General features: G+C 35.5%; 1 long non-coding RNA gene across 1 annotated transcript in view; it reads right to left on the bottom strand.

The window, feature by feature from the left end:
- Positions 1-784: 784 nt before the first annotated feature.
- Positions 785-20,335, bottom strand: part of LOC149064941 (uncharacterized) — a 68,398-nt gene continuing 48,847 nt past the window's right edge. Inside the window, exons 2-3 of the long non-coding RNA XR_016195735.1 lie at positions 8,716-8,780; positions 785-922 (exon numbers count right to left, since the gene is read on the bottom strand). This is a non-coding gene — a long non-coding RNA (uncharacterized LOC149064941). The remainder of the gene's footprint in view (positions 923-8,715; positions 8,781-20,335) is intronic.

Raw genomic sequence — 20,335 nt, 5'->3', positions numbered from 1 at the left:
GATTACTTCTCTACTATTATGTTAGACGTTTTATTAGCTATTTCGGATAACAAAACAACCGAAATCCCTATAGATTCTTATCTTAACAGAAATGACATTTTATTTACTACCGTGATAAAAAGCAATATTGACTTTATCAAAACAAGATGACAGGATCTATAGAGATTGATAACTTCCATAAGAGACAAACCTTAAATCCTAAAATCTCTTTTATTTTTCACTGGAAAGAAGTAAACACTTTCGAGTTTTTTGTTTGCAATGAAATAATGGCAAACAAAAAGTTATTTATCAAGATCAAAACACCACAGAAGCAGTATCCGCCATTTCATTCTTTTAAGCAGTGTTTGAGACAGTGAATATAATTTATTTCTTCGAACGTATTTCAAAATTGTCGATAAAAGGGCGTCATCAAAAATGCTGGAAGATTAAAAGTGGGTTTTTTTTTTTTTGAATAAATGTTTTATTTGGAATATTTCTAAAAGGAAGATGTAAGAAAAAAACGTATATTTTACTGACGCCATTTGTTTCATGTTATAATAATAGTAAAAAAAAATTGAAATTCCGAAAGGAGATGCATTTTTCCGAGAAATAGCGAGAGAAAACAATTTATTCAGTAATATGTATAAATACATCTTGGATATTTGTTTTTCAGAAAAAAAGACATTGAACTCAGAAAAAAAAAACTTTTTAACACGTAAATTTCAAATGAATTACTGAAATACGCGAGTATGGTATCTGATGCGGGTGGATTAGACATTCGCGTATATCTCGTACCGATGCATATTCCACGATTTTATTAGTTTGGAATCGGTTTATTTATTTCAAAATACGCATAGATGTTACCTCCTACTTCTGGAAGGAGGACGGCAGCAAGACAACAGCACGAGTACATGGATAACACAGAACGTTCTCGCACCAACCTCTGAATGAAAAAACACAAAAGAAAAATTTGTTATAATCCGTATATTCATACAGATAGAGAGACAGACGTAATTATAGAGTCCTCTGACATGTAGCATGGGCATACAAATTACAAATTACAATTACAAATACAACGCCACAACAGGCAAATTGCCCAACGAGGTGGCTGACTTAAGAACATCATGGATCCCCGAGCCATTTTTTGGAGGCCCTACCTACTACTGCTACACCACACATGCCCCGCCCCCCGCGCGGAACCCCCTACGCATCGGTACATGCGGGAATGAGCGTGTACGTGTAGTGAAACCTGACGTGAAGTTTTTTGTTTCTCTGTAATGCTTGTTATGTGTAGTGCTGCCATCTGCCACCAGTTTTTCTAACTATGAGTGAAGTGTTATGATTGAATGATTTCCCGTTGTAGGACTGTTGCTCTCTGTGGCGAGACTTTTTAACGGGGAGATCGGCTCGCATATGCGCCTTGAAATTGGGAACCACAGAAAACCAACTTCAGCCGACCACTAATGCTTCACATGCTTCACGTGACACTTCTTTTTATTGGCGAAGCCGTGGAAGGACCAGTTGTAACTTTGCATTGTTTTCCCCGTTTAGCGACGTCAGCGCCATTGTGGCACCCTGTGAAATTAGTTAGTAGTGCTGAAGAACTAAATGCCTCCGCAAAGTGCAGACAGACCTTCAACACGGTACTTAAATAACATGAAAATTCTTGTGTTTTTAATTTTCGCTTCAAAATATGAAACAGATGGCAACACTAGTACAACGCGTAAACAAGCATAACTCTGACAATATAAATACGTTAGGGCACGCATACAAACTCACGTACACAACACGTTTTCTACATGTAATCAACGTGTTAGAAATTCCCCAGAGGAATTTTTAGGAGCTACGTGTACAGTTAGTAGTAGTAGTAGTGCCAAAGAAAGAAAGGGGCAATGCACTAGTAGTCTCTTCCTATGTTTTCGCCCGCAAATAAATTAGTCCTAATTCCAAGGGAGTGTTCCGAAATTCCATCTGGTAGTTGGGAAATTGTATATTAATACACAAGCTGAGAGTTGGACTATATAGCCTCTACCAAGAACCAATAACCAATTCACATTCCTATTACTTGAAAATCGTAGACTTTTCACATTTTCCACATGAAAAGCCTCTTACATGGCAAAACGTTGCAGTTTTATGAGTGCATTTCGAATGTGTGTGATTATTGATCACTCCTTCTGCGATCATTGCACAGGGCTAGCGGTGATAGAGCGATAGCTAGAGAGAAATGTTGCAGAACTAACTTACATTCATCCCAGAATTTCGTATCAGTGTGGGATTCCATTTGGTTACGATCGGAGGACCCACAAAGACTTTCTCAAACCATCTCATTTCATGCTTTGAGGAATCTCTCATTTACAGCTTATGGATATAATACTAATCCATATCTATATCCTATAATTACTCATTTACAGCTCTGGGTTCAACTGGAGAGGAAAGTGTCTGGTATCAGGCCCAAACTACACTTATCCCACAGGATATGTTTAGATGCGTGATGGAAGTCATCCCACATCACCTCGTAATGAACATATAAACAGAAAGACAAGGTCATGCATAAGTTGTACATGTTCAAGCAAGATAAGTTTGAAGCGCACTGGTGCTCCTGTACTATCTATGAATCGATTCTCAGATTCGAAAAAAAAAGTGAAAGCTTTACAAGATCCGCAATTGATATTTTCAACATACCTCACATACAGATTTTCAATGGTGCGTTATAAACAATATAATTAACCCGGCATCACCACATCACCAAAATTTCTATTGGAACGAATTACGGCAAATAAGAACCTCCTAATGGCAAAGCACGTCGTTTATCGGGATGAATTATCCGAAAAATATATTTCCTGAGGGATACACACGTTAAACATCTGAATGAAATATAATTTCCAGATATGAATCCGCATCTTCTTCAGCATTGCATTATCGTGAAATTTGCGGAATATATTTTACATGTCACACCACGTTTCTCTTCCAATGATACTGAACGACCCGTATATCTACGCAAGCCCTAAATGCGTGTACTTTAAAAGCGTGCTTCTCTCTCTCTTACCGTTCTCATATCTAAAGTATGATAATACATTGTAAAATGAAAAACGGTTAAAGTGTCAGCATGTATTATCTGGAGTAGGCCTATATATTCGACTTCAAATTAAAATTATTGCTCAGGATAGGGAAGTTATAGAGTTTACATTATAAAATTAGGTTTGAAAATCAGAAGACGGTAACTCATATTCAAGAATGCCGAAAATTTTGAACATGCAGAATTAAATATAAAAATGATTCATTTTTAAAAGCATTTTTCGTCATCTTTTCATTCTCAACCATATATCTGAAGAAAAAGGCCTACATCAACTGGCTGGCGTAGAAATTGAACTAAACGCTCACGGTGAGCTCAGTCGAAAAAAAAAATGCAGATTTTTTGAGTTTTCAGGTCGTAAACTGCCCCAAGCCGATAAGCCTGGAATACACATGCCACTTTCGAGCATATGCAACCAATGAGCTTCTTGATTGCATTTGAGCAAATGTTACAAATAACCTGATGGGTTGCATATGCTCGAAATTAGCATGCTTTCGGGCTACTTAGTAGCATGTGCAATAGGCTCGTGCTGTTGTCGGTTATAAGATAAGTGGTTAAGAAAATAAGAGACAAGGAAAGAGGAAATGAACAGGAAATTCTTTTTCGATGCTTTTCAATTCAACATGGGAAATTAATGCCAAACTGTATATTCTTTACCAGAACTGAATTAATTCACGTTTCCAATCACGTTGCTGCGCATCAAATGAAAACTATACGTTAGATTCAGGTGCGGATCCAGAAGGGGGACCCCCCCCCTCCAAGAGAGATCGATAATAAGGGAGTAAATGGGCCTGTCCCGTAACACATACGGGACCAACGTTTTCTTCTCAGCTGTGAGGCAGAAATTCTTTCACGCATGCAAAATCGTGGTCCGCCGCACGTAAAAAAAAATTAGATGGAACGTTTTACGGGACAATAGTGGCTATCAATTCGCAATAAATCGTCCCCTCCGACATATCATTCTGTATTGGCACCCTGGTTAGATTCCGTCCGAAATAAAAGAAACAAATAAAACTGGTACATGTTACACTATTGATCATACGCTTAACCCTTGAAGAGATGGGAAAACTCATGGTCAAACATTTGCTTTCTTGATTTTGGGGGAGAATGACAATTACTTTTGCCATAGAATATAATGTAATTTTGAAACAATACCATCATACTAGCCTTTCATAATACTATTTAATGACTAATACTTTTAACGTCACATTTAACCAAATGGTATGGATGGTCGTATAGTTGATGATGTTTGCCAGTTGGAGAGTTGCCCGATACGGTTGTCGATGTGAGGATGGTGGGTCCTCTACTTGTGAGGATGGTGGAGAAAAGGTCATGTGACATTCGCACTAATCGTCGTGGACGACATCCAGCGACGCAAAAAAACACTTTTTGGTGAAATGGACGTTCAGTAAGAACGACCAAAGTTATAGGAACGAAGAATAATCTTATAAATTGAAACGTTTGTTTTATAAATAAATGTTGAAGTTTTTTTAATATTAAAATATTTTTGAATTTTCTTTTGTGCATGTGAAAAATAATTTAATGGACTTTAACTCTTTGACGGACAAGGCTTTGTGCAATAAAACCTCTATTTTTGGACAACGGTGGGAGGACAAAAAAGTTCGTCCGTAAAAGTGGGGCTGACCGTTAATCAGGGGCTTCAAATGCATACTTTTATTGCATAGGGAGAAATTATATAATTTGGCCGTAAAAGAAGGGTGGAGGGGTTGTTGAGAGGGGTTTTACTGCATACCCTGTCAAGGAAAGCCCTTTTATTTTATCACTGACACAAGCCCAGATATCTTGTAAATCTCATTTCCTCCATGGAACACATTTTCTCATCCTTTCTACTTAGCACCTGCTGCAAATCGGAAGAAAGCCCACACTGCTTTAAAAAATATAGCCTATGACAATTTAAAGTGGGTTTAGTGATTTCTGCGGTACCCATCAATTTCATGGCATTGAAAGGTTTTAAAGTGTGATGGAACTTATTTGAACAAGTTATTTCACCACAGAATACCTGATGGAGGTTGCAACGATGGAGGAGACATAGTAAATATGCACACACACATCAGAGACTGTCATTCCTTTGTGTGTTTCTCAAATAATTTTGGTTATGTAGATGTCAGGCGTTTTAATGGGTATATGACACTGGCGGTAGTAGAAAAGTGCGGTGAGATTACGATGAAAAGATGTTCGGTTGCTGACTCCATAAATGTAGGAATATATGAATGAAAATAACATTTATTTTTTAATTTGCTTAACTATTTAGCAATATAATTTACTGCTAACTTAAGCTTCATTTACATGGGGAATAAAATATCCCGGGAAGTTACCGGAAAAACAGGGATTTTCACTACAATCCGTTTACATGACGTTTAGTTTATGTCGGTATTCCTACCCGTCCCCCCTCTTTTTGCGGAAGTCGTCACTGGTCACGCGGGTTGAACGGAAGCGGTTGGCTCAAGATGGCTGACAAAGGAGCTAAACGCCAGGTTGCTTTCGTGGTGCAAGACATTAAAGGGAGAGGAGGTCGAGGTCATCCATCATTCCTCCGCAAAAAAAGATGGCTTTCTTTTGATGTGTGTATCTAAACACACGGGTTTTCCGGATTCGAAACCCCCACCGTCACCACAGTAGGTCGGCTTAAGTTGGTTTTCTGTGGTTCCCAACTTCAAGGCGCGAATGCGAGCCGATCTTCCCTTTAAAAGTCTCGCCGCAGAGAGCAACAGACCTACAAACAGTGAAACAGTACAAATGTAATTCAATCATAACACATCACTCACTTCACGTCTGAATTAAGGATGGCAGCACTGAAAAATCAAACACAACACTACATACGCACTCAGACTGTTAAGTACACACAGTTACACTTCTGGCACAACTCAGGAGGTAGTAAATTGCCCATAGATGGTGATAGACCTGAGTTGTGCTCGGTTTAAAAGAAAGATGTGTGTATCTACGTCCTTCTGGGCATTTTGTCTGTTGTGACCTTTGTATTTGTATTTTTAGTAAGCACTAAAGCAACCCAAATTTTGCGCATGTAAAAGGGGTTTTATAGTATTTTGAGGCCAAAAGGTACGTCTTCCGGATCTTGCAGTTGTGGACGATTTTCACCGCAGATTGGAGTGCCTTGAATATAAGATAAATTCCACATTGAATATTTTCATACATGTTATTACTTACAAAAACGATATACGTGCGTTTTTGGAAGACAGACGCTGGTCTCCATGAGTCATAACACAAAATGTAACACCATTTCTCTATAGCTTATACTTCTTTAAATGGCCACCATAAAATCAGACATTATCTCCATTTGGGAAACCAGTAACTGTTATGGCAACACGTGATTACTTTGCTAAGATAATTCTATTTAGAATATAAATGGCCAAACATTTAACAATTGTTTTCAATGGGAGATTTGATTTTTCACTTTGATTTTTCCCGAGCGCGTGAAATACGTGGAACTTTATTGCTTCATTTGCATGTCAATTCTAAACATTCCTTCGAAGTCGATAAAAGCGGTTTAAGTTTGGAGCATTTAAGATGTTATATGCCGTAAATACAGATGTGACGATAAGAATAACAGGATTTATTACGATATCAATTATTCAAAAAATTGCCTCTACTTTTACTTTAATCGCATTAGTTCCTTTTCTGGAAACAAGTTAATTTGAATGCATTTTTGTCGGTTATATGAAATTGAAAGCTTACTGCCTTTATAAAGCATAATTCATTTTCAATTATCCGAGATATTCTAGGATGTTTACCAAAATTTTTACATAATTTAAAGATCAATAGAAATGAAAAAATAATAATTCGGTAGTGTAAATATGATTAAAATCAGGAATATCGTCGAAAATTCTTGCTAGTTCGAAAATTGTCCAATAGAAGACACTTAAAATTAATTTATCTTATGTAAATTGGCTCAGCAGACTGATTTTTATCTAGCTCATCGCTTCACGGATTTTGCCATACATTCAACATGTCCAAAGTAAAAGCTTCGTTTTATTTTTTCTAATTTTTGTGATAATACAGTATTAGAAATAATATTTCTGATACTGTATAACATATAACCATATTACTGTATAACCATAAGTTCAACAAAAAAAAATTAGATCACATAAACCTAGACAAGAAATTTCGACAAATTTTCTGCGTCCAAAAACAAAAGCAGTTATTTCTTATGTAACTCGGTATTCTGAAGACAAATTTAACCATAAATTTGTGGTGTGTTAAATTTGTTGTGGGTTAGCTACGGGTTTCTTTGAAATAGCACATTTAATACCCACGAATACATCATATATATTGAAAGATATTTTCAAATTATTACTAGATATTTATGGGATGGACGGCTATACACCACCATCTTATAATAACGTTTATAATTTTGATTGCCCATTGGCGTTGATTGTTTAGATTTTATTTTTTTTGTTATATGACTTAAGGGGCTGACGATCAATTTTTATGTAAATTATTTTATTCTGCTGCCTTCGTCTGAGGTGGTCATGTTATGTTGTTTTTAATAAAACTTTCCGGATACACCCATCCTTCGGGAACGCTTCGATATCTCTCTGAGATGGGAAGCGGGGTGTGTCCGGTCTTCAAAGGTCAAAGGCCTAGGTTTTCCAGGAGCTCTAGTCTAAAACATGTAAGTATAGATACTTTTTGAAATCATATGAGAAATTCCAATCATTAATTAGTTCTGAGAAAAATAATTACCTCAGTTTTGCACTATATATATATATATATATATATATATAAACTTCACCAATAGAGGCAAAACATTTTAAGATATATAAAAACACAACACGAACACATAGAAACGCAAATGTATTGCAACACATGGTTTAATGAACACACATTTATCGGCGTCCGACACGTACTTTGTTTTTCATAGCATCGCTTGTACATTAAGAACATCTCTTAGAATTGCCCAACAGTAGATAGTCAGCCAGCATCGAGGGTGACCATTTTCCCTGGTAACGTTGTTCTATAGTACTTGCTATATGTTATACCATATAATAACGTTAGTAAAACACTTTCTCACTGCTACCAGGGTAATATCTCAAAAACAAGAGTCAATAACACTTTTTTTCATGGTGATATTCGTATTCAGCAGGTCGAAATCATTCGGAATCGCACATTGCGATGTTGGACGCAATCTTATTGGTGTCAAGTGTAATTAGTGGGCGGTAAATTTTTTCCAGGCAATTCATTGGTTCATGGGAATAATAAAGAAAAACTGAGAAACCCTATGTGTGTAATTTGCCTGAAATACGATATATTTTTTTTCTCTTCAGTTTAATTTTTTGCATTGAAAACGGAATTCATCAGAACAGTATTTTTCGGAAATCAAGAAAACTACCTGGAACCCCCCCCCCCCTTCCCTCAGGTTACACCAGGGCTAATTCACCCAGATCTTTTGGAAGTTCCAGTTATGGGGGGGGGGCTCTTTCCAGTGAATTTATAGCGTAAAAATTTAAAATATGCATCTGTGTTGATGGATCTCTGTCAGTCTAACTCTTGTGAGGAACCATGAAGTATATTTTCCTAATGATAGTTGTCAGTTTTTTACACAGACACATTGAAGTTGTCTAAAAATCATTTTTTACATAGAAAATGGTTAAATATCGAAAACTTCAGACTTAATTGAAAATTACCTTTGTGAAGAAACCCTCTCTGCAAGATGTCGAAAAATGAATTATTAAACACGTTGTTATATCAACTGAAAAGAAAAAAAAAAAAGAAATATCGTTATTTCTAGAAGAGATTTCATTTAATTAATATAATTGAACTAATTATGCACTCGCCTGTTTTAATTAAGTTTCAAGTAAAAAAATGAAATAAATGGTCAATTTTAATTGAGGAGAAAAGTAAAAATTCGCTGTTAGTTTTCGAATCACTTAATGGAAATTGATCCCTTTAGAATATAATGAAAGTTTTTCTCGATTAACGCGGTTATAAAACAGAGAAGAAATTACGCATTGTACGTAATTATAGACTCTTAATGTACAAAGACATTACCTGATAAGACTTTAGGAGCAGAAACTTTTTGTCATTAAAATAGAAGTACTTTGAGAAATATTGGTCATATTCAAATTTGCATTGGTTATATGAGGGAATAATGAAAGTAGATGGTTAGATTTTGTGCTTTTATCATCAACCTGTGTAATTGGTGTCGTGTAATAGCACAGCTGTAGTCAAATTTAATAGTTTCCTGTATGCACATAAGTTGTTAAATATATAATTAAATTTACATTTTAATTCCAAGTATAAAAGTTAGTTTGTGAGTGTTAAAACTAAGAATGTTTGAATATTTAAGTTTAAGAGAGAAATGCTTTCAACATTTTTTTCCACTCAGCATGAATATCAACTCATCGCGATGTTGAAGTTGAGTCATTATATTGATTAGTCTCGATTAGGTTCAAGTATAGTCATTACTTGAACCTAATCGAGCATATATTTCGGATAAACGCGATCATCATGTTCGATTCATTTATTTATACAATATTATTGACCCTGGGGCTTATACAAGAGGATGCGATTGAAAATGACAAATATATTGTTTCATATTGGACAAGAAACTAAGTGATAGTGGGGAATTCGACAATAGAGCTTGGGAGTTTGTTCCACTCACCAATGGTATGCGGAAAGAAGCTCTATTTAAAGCAGTCAGTGGAAGCAAAAATAGGTTTTAATTTAAGGGAATGGTCGAGTCTTTGAGAGATGTAGGATAGTTTGTCTAAAATTCCAGAAGTATCTATGCTGAATTGACCATGAAGACCTTTATAAAACAATGTTAATCGACAAATGAGACGAAGAGTAGAGGGAGGGAGGGAGGGAGGAGAAGTTCGGACACGGAAGCGAAAGATGACCAGCAGTCTTGAGCAAATCGGGTGGATTTATTTTGGATTGATTCGAGTTTGTCTATATTACTGGAAGTGTAGGGGTCCAAGATTTCAGCGGCGTAGGAAAGAACGGGTCAGAAAAAAGTTTGGTGACAGTAGTGTGAGGTACCGCGAGTGGAGTGTATTTTGCAGGTTGCGACGGAGGAAGTAAAATTGGTTAAGGCACTTTTGGTAAATGTAGCCAACATGTTTGTTCCAGCATAGGTCGGCTGAGATCATTACACCGAGGTATATGATTTGAGAAACTTGAGATTACGTTCAATTATTGGTAGAGTACGCGTATTCAAGAGGAAGTAATTTAAGGGTAACTTTCATGTGAACCGTTTTTGAGATATTCATTGGCATTTGCCATAAAGAACACCAGTTCGCGATGGAAGCCAGGTTATGTTAGAGAAAAGTCTCGCCAAAGAGAGCAACAGACCTACAAACAGCACAAATGTAATTCAATCATAACACATCACTCACTTCACTTCTGAAATATAGATGGCGGCACTGAAAAAATCAAACACAACACTACATACGCATTCAGACTGTTAGGTACAGACACAGTTACACTTCCGGCGCAACTCACTAGGTAGTAAATCGTCCATAGGTGGTGATAGAACTGAGTTGTGCTCGGTTTAAAAAAAAAGGTTATGTTGGAGAATTTATTGATCAGATTCATGGTGAATGATACGGTAAATTAGTCAGCAAATTATCTAGTGGTGCAGTTGAGGGATTCTGGAAGGTCAATGATTTAAATTAAGAACAGTAACGGAGAGAGGACCGATCCTTGAGGGGTCCCAGACCTTATGGGTGGCTGATGGGTAGTTATAATCATTAAAATGGACAAACAAACTCTTTACGATGTTTCAGAAAATTCATTTCATTACGAAGTAGGGGTATTCATTTTTATATTGCCTATCAAATGAAATGAAGTCTGTGAATTGATCGTAAATACGATTTCCAGGTTGTTAGGACATGATCTAATAATTTAAATTTCTGATGTTTCGCCCACATCTGTGACCATCATCTTGAAGATCTTAAATTAGACGATTTCTGCCACAGATGTGGGCAAAACGTCCGAAATTAAAATCATTAGACCATGGCCTAACAACCCGGAAACCCAATATAATTGACTATATTGCCGCCCATAAATGTTCCTTATACGTCAGCGGTTCCTCCTTTGAATATTAACGTGGGGGCGTGTGTGGCTCGCATGGTCATGAAAATCGCTCGCAATACTTGAAATGCACTCTATTCAGCTCCAGAACACTTGTCACAGACCTCCAAATCTTATTGTTTCATTTACAGACCAATTTATCGGCTGCCCGAACCTAGACAGAACCCGAACCCCTTAAACTGAGAAAGGAGTACGCCTGTGTACGCACCTTTAGTAACGTGAATTTTTCTAATTTCCACAACCGATGGCGCCACTGCTCACTGACCAATAAAACCGGCCATATACAACTAATTAATTTTTCCCAACTAACACAAAACTGCTAAAAAAAACGCAAAACAGGAAAAAATTCTAGGAATTTTGATAGCTATTGGTCAATGCTTGGCGGGGGCACTCAGATCAATGAAAAGATAGGCCTATACTTACATATATTCATTTCACGTAGAAAAAAAATTCCAAAAACAAAAATAAAATAAATCCAAGAACCGGAAAAGGAGAACAAAAAGACGAATTTTCGAAACATTGGAGGACGCTTGAAACGTCATCAAAAAGGAGGACGTCTGGTATAACCTTATCTCCGTATCACATAAATCCAAAATTCTAAATATCAGTACGATTTATGTCGCATTAACATGACTTGAATGTGTACTATTTTTTTCTTTTATTCTACAAACATAATATAGACACATATAATACACAAATACAAGTACATAATACACAAACGCAAGTACATAATACACAAATGCAAGTACATAATACACAAATGCAAGTACATAATACACAAATGCAAGTACATAATACACAAATGCAAGTACATAATACACAAATGCTTACACACGTAATACAGTGAGTACACTAGGGACTCAAGGGACTGAAAAATGCTTCCCGTAGAGGAAACCCCCTAAAGGACTTAATTTATTGAATATTTTTCAGCAACAGCGTTATTATATTTATTAGATATGTTTCAATGTATTTCCGTTTGTATATTTCTGGATAAAAGAAGGGAATTAAGTTATTTATTGTGAAGCCCAATATAATATAATTATCATACATCTCATTTCTCTTTCTTGTTATTGTACTCCTCACTTATACTCTGTTCACATTGCTTTTTATATACTCTTACAATATATTCATTAAAAAGGTTTCGTGATCTATTCAGATATTATATGATTTTCGTTTTCATATTAAGTTGATTTGAGTTAAGTATTTGAGATCTTATGCAATGAGATCCCGTTTTAACGTTCAATTTTCCAATCCCCCTAGATAAGTTTTCATAGGAACAATGCAAAAACCTGTAATTCCTTTATAACGAAATTTCGTTATAGCGAAGTCATTTCTCCGGTCTCTTGGAGTTCGTCATAACTGGATTCGACTGTATTTAAATTATCTAATTTCCGAATATTCTCGTAATATGCTCGACCCCAGGCACTGATTGCATACGAAGAATGAAAGCCTGGATAACCAAGCGGAGATTGAGATGTATATAGTTCGGAAAGAAAATTCACATTCCTCTGTGGGGAATCGAACCACCAATATCTCACTGTCCGGGCGAGTGTTCTAACCACCGACAGAGTGGCATCGTTTCTCTCTATATGCCGCCATCTAGGGACTAACGTCGTAAGAGCTATTCACTGAGCTAGGAGGCTGTCCATGCACAGTGAAGTTCATCATTCACACATATGCTGTAAGGAAGGAAAACGCCTGTCCTCTGTAGTTCGATGGTTAGAACACTCGTCCGGACAATGAGAGATTGGTGGTTCGATTCTCCACAGAGGAATGTGAATTTCCTTTCCGAACTACATCTCAATCTCGGCTTAGTTATCCAGGTTTTCGTAGTTCGTATGAACAGCGGAGAGTGACATCGTTTTTCTCTATACTGATAACATAAACTGAATACATTCATGCGTAAAATGAATCTTTTAAAAAACATTCATCGATGAAGTTTTTCATTTTGTAAATAATCGCTGCATATTTTCTAATCGTTTTATTAAAATATCACCGTTCGTGTTCTATTTAAGATTATTCTGTCCATTTATTGTCACAATTCTCACTCATTTGTCACAAAATATCGATCTGTAAACATGCTACCATGTTCCCATGGAAAAAAGTGAAAGTATTTTTGTACCCGGTATTTTTTTTTAAGCAAATGTGAAGCCATACTATAGGAAACACTTTCCTCACACGCCATTGACTCAGTCTTTTTTCTCGTCTCTCCTGGTGATCATTTCTTTCACGGAATATCTTTTCCTATATTTTATTTTGTTTTAGATATCTTACCCGTTTTTTTTTACCCCAAGCCGAAATCGTAAATCCTTACCGTATATATATATATATATCTTACTGCCTTATAATGTAGAAAAAGAGGAGGGGAGCCGAGATCGAAGTGCTATAAGACACTGAAAATCCCGCCTGCATCCAATATTAGACTTGAAGGATAGATGGATAACCCTGCCATTCAGGATGACTGTCAGTGATAAACGTATTGGTAAAAGAAACTCTCTCTCTCTTCCTTAAGGGTTCCCTCGGAAATCTTAGACGAGGAGTGATTTAGAGCTACGGCGTTACATTGGGAGAAATTCCTACGGGGTGAACGAGACCAAGAGGAACATTAAGGCCTGTCTTTTCTCTTTTCTATTACTGATAGTATGGAACTGATTTTTACTGAGATCAGAAACCGTTTGTTCTCTACCATCAGATTCTTATTTTAACCGATGTCTCTAGGGAAGTGATAGAACTAGAGAAAATTGATTTTTTTTTTGTGTGTCACACGTCGTATGGTGTTGGAAACTTGAATTACTTTTAAACATTGAATAATCACGCATTAAAATAGGTTAAAAATAGATTATTCCTCCGAGTGGTTTTTAAAATTTCACTTGATACGCACTAGAACTGGCACAGTTGAATCGCTAAACCCCTGTAAAATGCCACGTCTTTTTTCAAGATGATTATGTTGATTTTGTGCAGATGCTAGTGTTTTTCTCTCAATTCCGATAACAATAAACCTTGGGGATAAATACGCATATTTCTGTACTAACCCGAAAGGAAGGAAAATAACTATTATATTAAATAAATATTATTACCTTAATTTCCTCACGAAAAAAGCTATTAGAATTTTGATGAGAACTTACATCATTCCCACAGATGAACTTTCCCCACACCTACATATCCTACCCTTAAGGCGTTTATATTTTTTAGATCCATACTTTTAATCAAGAAAAAACAGTTCTCTTTACCTTTGAATACGTCACGAACTTCCAATAGACTTAATTTCTTATATTTTCTGCTTTTAATTCATAAAAATATTTTAGCTTCCTCATTCCTAAATTTTATAATAGCCTTCCAAATGATCTCATACAGCCATCTACATTATCGATTTTCAAAAAAACTTCTTAAACAATACTTATTACAAATAGTCAATATTGAAATTACTTTTGATTTCTTCCACAAATTCACACTCCCTTCTTTGCTACAGATTGACTTCCCGCTCCAACTGGTTAAGTTTTCATTTAAAGTTCCCTTGCTGCTATCAACTCTGCTGTATTATTTCAAATCCTATTATATAATCTCATGTTGATTAATACGTTTTTTATATAAGTAATAATGCACCTCCTGCCCGTTGCATCATTATATTGTATTATATATATATATATATATATATATATATATATATATATATATATATATATATCTTATGCATTATATGTGTGTATATGTATGTATTTTGGTTCTTTCATTTTTTCTTCTCTCTAAAATTACTAAACACTGTAATTATATTTTATACTTTATGACAATATTGTAGTGTTTATAAATTAACTTCATAGTAACAACCAGTGTGAGAACTAGATGTCTCCTGGGTGTTTTTCATTAATCAAATGTAATATTTTTATTAACTTTATATATAAATAATAAGTAATAAAATAATAATTCCGTCTCTCTTCTTTGATTATCAATACTTTAAACCATGGTTTCCCAAAATTTTTGTTCCATCGGCCCCTTCTTCAATTTTTTTTTCGCTCATCGCCCTCAACTCAAGCAAACCCATGAAATCCTATGTTATACCCGTTGCTTCAGTCGCCATCTGGAATATTCCATCGTCCATAGGGAGGGGGGGGGGGGGTGATATTGCCCCAACTCTGGGAAACACTACTATAAACTAAAAGTGACTCCATCCACGATGATTTGGAAGGTTTGGGGTGGAATAGAAAACATGTTCGCGAAAGAAGCCTGCTTTACAGAGTTTTCTGGGCTCGTCATTGCCGAAATAAGAGGGTTTTTGAGGAGGCGTTACGTTAGAGTGTTCAGGGTTTTCTGAAATGGTCGGTATGATACAAAATTTTGTATAAATATCACTGTAAAAATATTTTGAAAACTTTAAAAAAATATTTTGAAAACTTTAAAAAAATAAGTTGATAAATAACAGATATAGGGTGATTTATGTCCATCTGGAAGGAGATAGACATTCCTATTTTTCTCTCTCTCTTGGAATCCTTATTTTTTACGAAGAAGTAACTGATTAAAATCAGATATTCCCGGCTTTTCCCACAAAGCCAGGGTGAGAGAGATATAGGTAACGGGATGACTTTTGGCAGAGTTGTGGCATTCATGTCATGCTTATGAACATACATGTTCTGTTATGCGGAAAAATATCGTGACGCGCTTCCAAATATAGTTGAGCTTCAGCTGCACTGTTATATGCTTCCACAATGTCTTGATTCCTAAGATGCCCAATGGTGCATCTTATCAGAGGGGAATGTTTTTCTACTACTACAGAGTATAGCAGGGTTTCTTAATTCTTAACTACACGCATTCAAAATTTGACAGAGTTTGGATAAAACCTACATAAATTTTCACATGACTAAATATTTCCATCATAAAAATCACCAAAAATGATCCCGGCATTTTTTTCATCACATGGGGTTTTGTTTGGTTTTTCTCATCAAATAATTATATTTTACTTTGCATTTATATATTATGTCAGCAAAGATGCGTCATAAAAGAACTTAGTATGATGAATAATAATTAAAATCAGAAAATCGATGAATTTAAACGGGATGGATAATTAATGTTTCTAATTATTCTAATTACAGATAAAGATTTAATGTGTGTTTTTTATATGATTATGTAAGGAATTAGAGCTCAATCTTCATTCTATCATCTATGCAATTAATATATCCAATCACTAATTTAATTTTGTTTCATCTCGGTTCACACACTGAATTAAAATACACACAAAACTTACCTTTACTTACTGTGCATAATTACATATATTAAGTATAAGTTAGTTCATGTTTGAATTACTTATGAATTTTAATAAGTTGTTAATTAACATCACACATAGATTGGAATTTTTGTTTGAATGTTTTACGCGTCGATGAAAATACGGTTTAGTTAAGTATTATCTATGTCAATAATTTCACAGCATTCTTACTTGAATAATTACATATTTTTTATATTGTATACGGTGATTCAAAAATGTGATTCGTATATGGCTGAACTTTACCCTCTATGGCTCAGTGTATATTTTAATTTACATGAGAAATAGCAATGGTCAAAAAATATATTATACAAATTTCTTCTCAAAAATTTTTTTGGTATTTTATAAAGTACATATTTTAGTGTAATTTCAGTACACGATACGGCTGTGTAAGTGCAATATATATATTTTTTTTCATCTAGGAAGAGTTGATTACTTGTCGGTGTCAATTTTTGAGAGATATTTCACTTTTGCGTGTTCAGTGATTTATTAAATCACACCAAAATGAGAGAATTGGATATAAAACTGTCTCACTGTGTGTACAGGGTGAATCTGACCTATTGTGCCAAACGAAAGGGGGTGATAGATGAACCCAAGTGGATCATGAAACAACCCTGTCCTATCTCAAACCGTTTTCGAGTTATAGGGGATAATCCAGGCCCGTCATTTAGGGGAGGGCAGGGGCGGGCCGTTGCCCCACCCCTGGCTTTTGAAAATACACTAAAAATGGTGTGTATATATATATTTACATACATTAAGTACATGTGCTTTGCCCCGTCCCTCTTGGAAAAAAGTTGAAATGACGTACCTGGGATAATCGATTATGGAAAAATATGTGTGAAGTCTAAAAAAATTGCATTTGTGAATTTTCTGAAATCCCTATACTCAAACTAAGCACTTGATTGGAAAGAACAGAAAAAAATGATATAAGGTGACACCAACTTCATTGAAATATCTGAATTTAATGGCGAGGTAGAAGCGCTGAAAGATTGGCAAAATTCAAAATCGAATTGTCACCAAAATATTTATATGCCAATTCTACAAACACGCTTCTAGCTACAATCGGCCAAAGTTGCAGAAAACTTGTCCATTCCGCCAAGTTCCGAAACAGCTTACAATAACATTCATCTAGTATTGATCTTTCAGAATCACCCCATCGGTTTTCTTACATCGGGAGAAATTCAGCCTTTCGTTTGCAATACATCACTGAAATCAGCGTCTGTTGAAGTAGATATTCGATGAAAATTCGGTATTGGCGGTTAGAGATTTTGGCGGCAATTTGATTTTGCACAAAAAATTCTATAAGGTGACCCTACCTCTATCCACGGGATATTCGTATTTAATGGCGAGCTACAAGCACTGAGAGATCGATGAAGTGAAAAATCGAATTGTCGCCAAAACCTACTAAAATTATTTCGACGAACGCAGATTTCAGTGATGTATTGCAAACAAAAGACTAAATTTCCCCTGAACCAGAAAACCGATATGTTTATTGTAAACTCTTTCGTAAGCTGGTGGAATGGACAGTTTTTTGGCAAATTCGACCGATTGTAGCTGGAATGGTGTTTGAAGAATTGGCGATTAAAAATTTTGGCGGCAGTTCGATTTTGCCAATCTTTCAGCGCTTGTAGCTCGCTATTAAAACCAAGTGTTTCGATGAAATTGGTGTCAACATTTACAACATTTTTCTGCTCTTTCCAAATGCGTGCTTAGTTCGCGTATTGATCTGTCAAAAACTTCACAAATTCTGACTTGATGCATTTTTTCCCCCGTAATCATTATCTACCATAACTTGAAAACGGTTTGGGATTGGACAGAGTTGTTTCATGATCCACTTGGGCTTGTGTATCATCCCGTTTCGTTTAGCAGAATAGATTGGATTCGCCCTGTATACGGGATGATTCCATAATTACCCTTTCCATATTTTACTGGCTAACAGTTGTTCTTCTCACGGTGTTGACTTTTTCTTTTCAAACCGCACACGGTTCAGGTTGCATCGTCTGTAGACAATTTTAGCTGAATGAATGAACGCCAGAACTTTGCCACTGGACTTATCTCGTTGCCGAGATCTCCTCCAGCCCAGCTTCGTGGAAGAGTCTGGAACACTTTATTTTGTATCAAAATAAAAAACATACAAAATTTTTACAACATATTTCCCCCGGACAATTGGGTACTGTCGCGATTAACAAATTTTGTGGTGATTACAGACGAGATGGGGTTGGGAGTTGAGAAAAGTTTCGGGGTTTCGTTAAGGCGGATGCATGTACACATATTAGGATGGAGGTATATTTTAACAGCAATTCAACCCCCCCCCCATGCCATCTCATCATATTATCTTACATATTATACACAGGATACAAAAAAAAACGAAATGAGGATCTTATTGTGAAATAAATAAACAAAATATCCATCGGAGCGAGTCATCTCGTTTTTCACAATTTTAGCTATTACTCCCGAGAAGGAATCGGGACTGTTAGCTGCAACAATTCTCCAGATTGAACTATTTTCCTGTGCTCCAGGATTGAGGTAGAATCGACATTAACGTAAACCAGTAATGCATTGTTACAGCAACCCCTTACAATCAGACTCTTTAACGGCGAGGAAAATCCCATGAACAAGCCCCACGGTTGACACTGAAACTCGTGGAATATGCAATCACTAAGTTATATCTTTTTATGTAGAATACAAATTAATGTTTATAATATATATCATAATATATATCTTCAAATTATTTGAATGAGTATTTACAATTTATTAAATATTCTGCAATTAATATAATTTTGTTTGGCAAAAACAAAAAAATCTGAAATACTAAATTTTTGTTGATGTTTTGTATAAACACATAAAATTAATTTAGTGTGAGGTTTCGTCGACAGAGGGTGTTTTGTACAGTAGGTGAAATTACTTGGGAATTTTAATGTTTGATACGTCTATTTCCTCGCAAACAATTTATTGACAAGCATATACACACTTACAGGGCGATGATATAATTCCCCTTGCCGCATTTAACTGGCGAATCGTTGATACTAGATACGAATTGGATACATACTTCCAATTCGAAAAGTATACAAATAATATGTAGAACTAGGATACATCATTCATGTTGCAAAGGGATTGTACAGTTATCAAAGTAAAAAAAAAAGAAATAAAAACTATCATACGGACACCCTGCGCCCAAAAATTCAATTGGGAAGTTGTTGCCCTGTATCTCCTGAACCTAACAAAGAAAATTCTTTGTTTCTAAATGCGATTCACAGATATATTTGAATTCCAATTTTATGCTCTAAAAAACTAAAAATTAAAAATGTGCTGTAGAAATCTAAAAATTAAAAATGTGCTGTAGAAATCTAAAAATATGTTTTATAAATAAGCTGGCCATATTTTTTCGAGAAAAATGCGTAAATTTACAGGAAATTGCCAATCATTGTCAAAAAAGGTGCAAACTGATGTTTTTAGGGTTAACAAAAACTGATAATATTTGTTAATATCGCCGAAAAATCGACAATCATTTCCAAAAAATTAGGTAGATGAAATTGCCAATTATTGGTAAAATCGCCAATCGCGGGAAATGAAGCTAGGGAAAAGAGTGAGCTTGGGGAAAATAAATCCCTCTTTATTGTTGGAGTTGTATACATGGGGCATTATTCTGCGGAAATGTGCAAAAATAAATCTCCAAAATAAGAACATTTGCCTTAAATTCTGAAGAGGTCATGGAAAAATACCCTAAAATTACTGAAAACCATGGAAGATATTTTCTATCTTGTATAAATAGCGGAATATGCGAAATGCATAAAGAATCACCCTGTATATGCAAATACATAGTCAAAAATACCATTACATCTATTCCATCTCTAATTGTTTCGTTAATATTTTAGATAAAATCGCCAATCATTACTAAAGTCGCCAATTGCGAGAAATGAAGCTAGTGAATTGAGGGATTGGGACACATTTTTAGTGTC

Source organism: Pholcus phalangioides, unplaced genomic scaffold (genome assembly GCF_987345545.1).
Source record: "Pholcus phalangioides strain wild (caught in Gottingen) unplaced genomic scaffold, Ppha-v1.0 ptg000042l_1, whole genome shotgun sequence".
Taxonomy (NCBI): domain Eukaryota; kingdom Metazoa; phylum Arthropoda; class Arachnida; order Araneae; family Pholcidae; genus Pholcus; species Pholcus phalangioides.
This window is presented reverse-complemented; position numbering and strand designations above follow the sequence as displayed.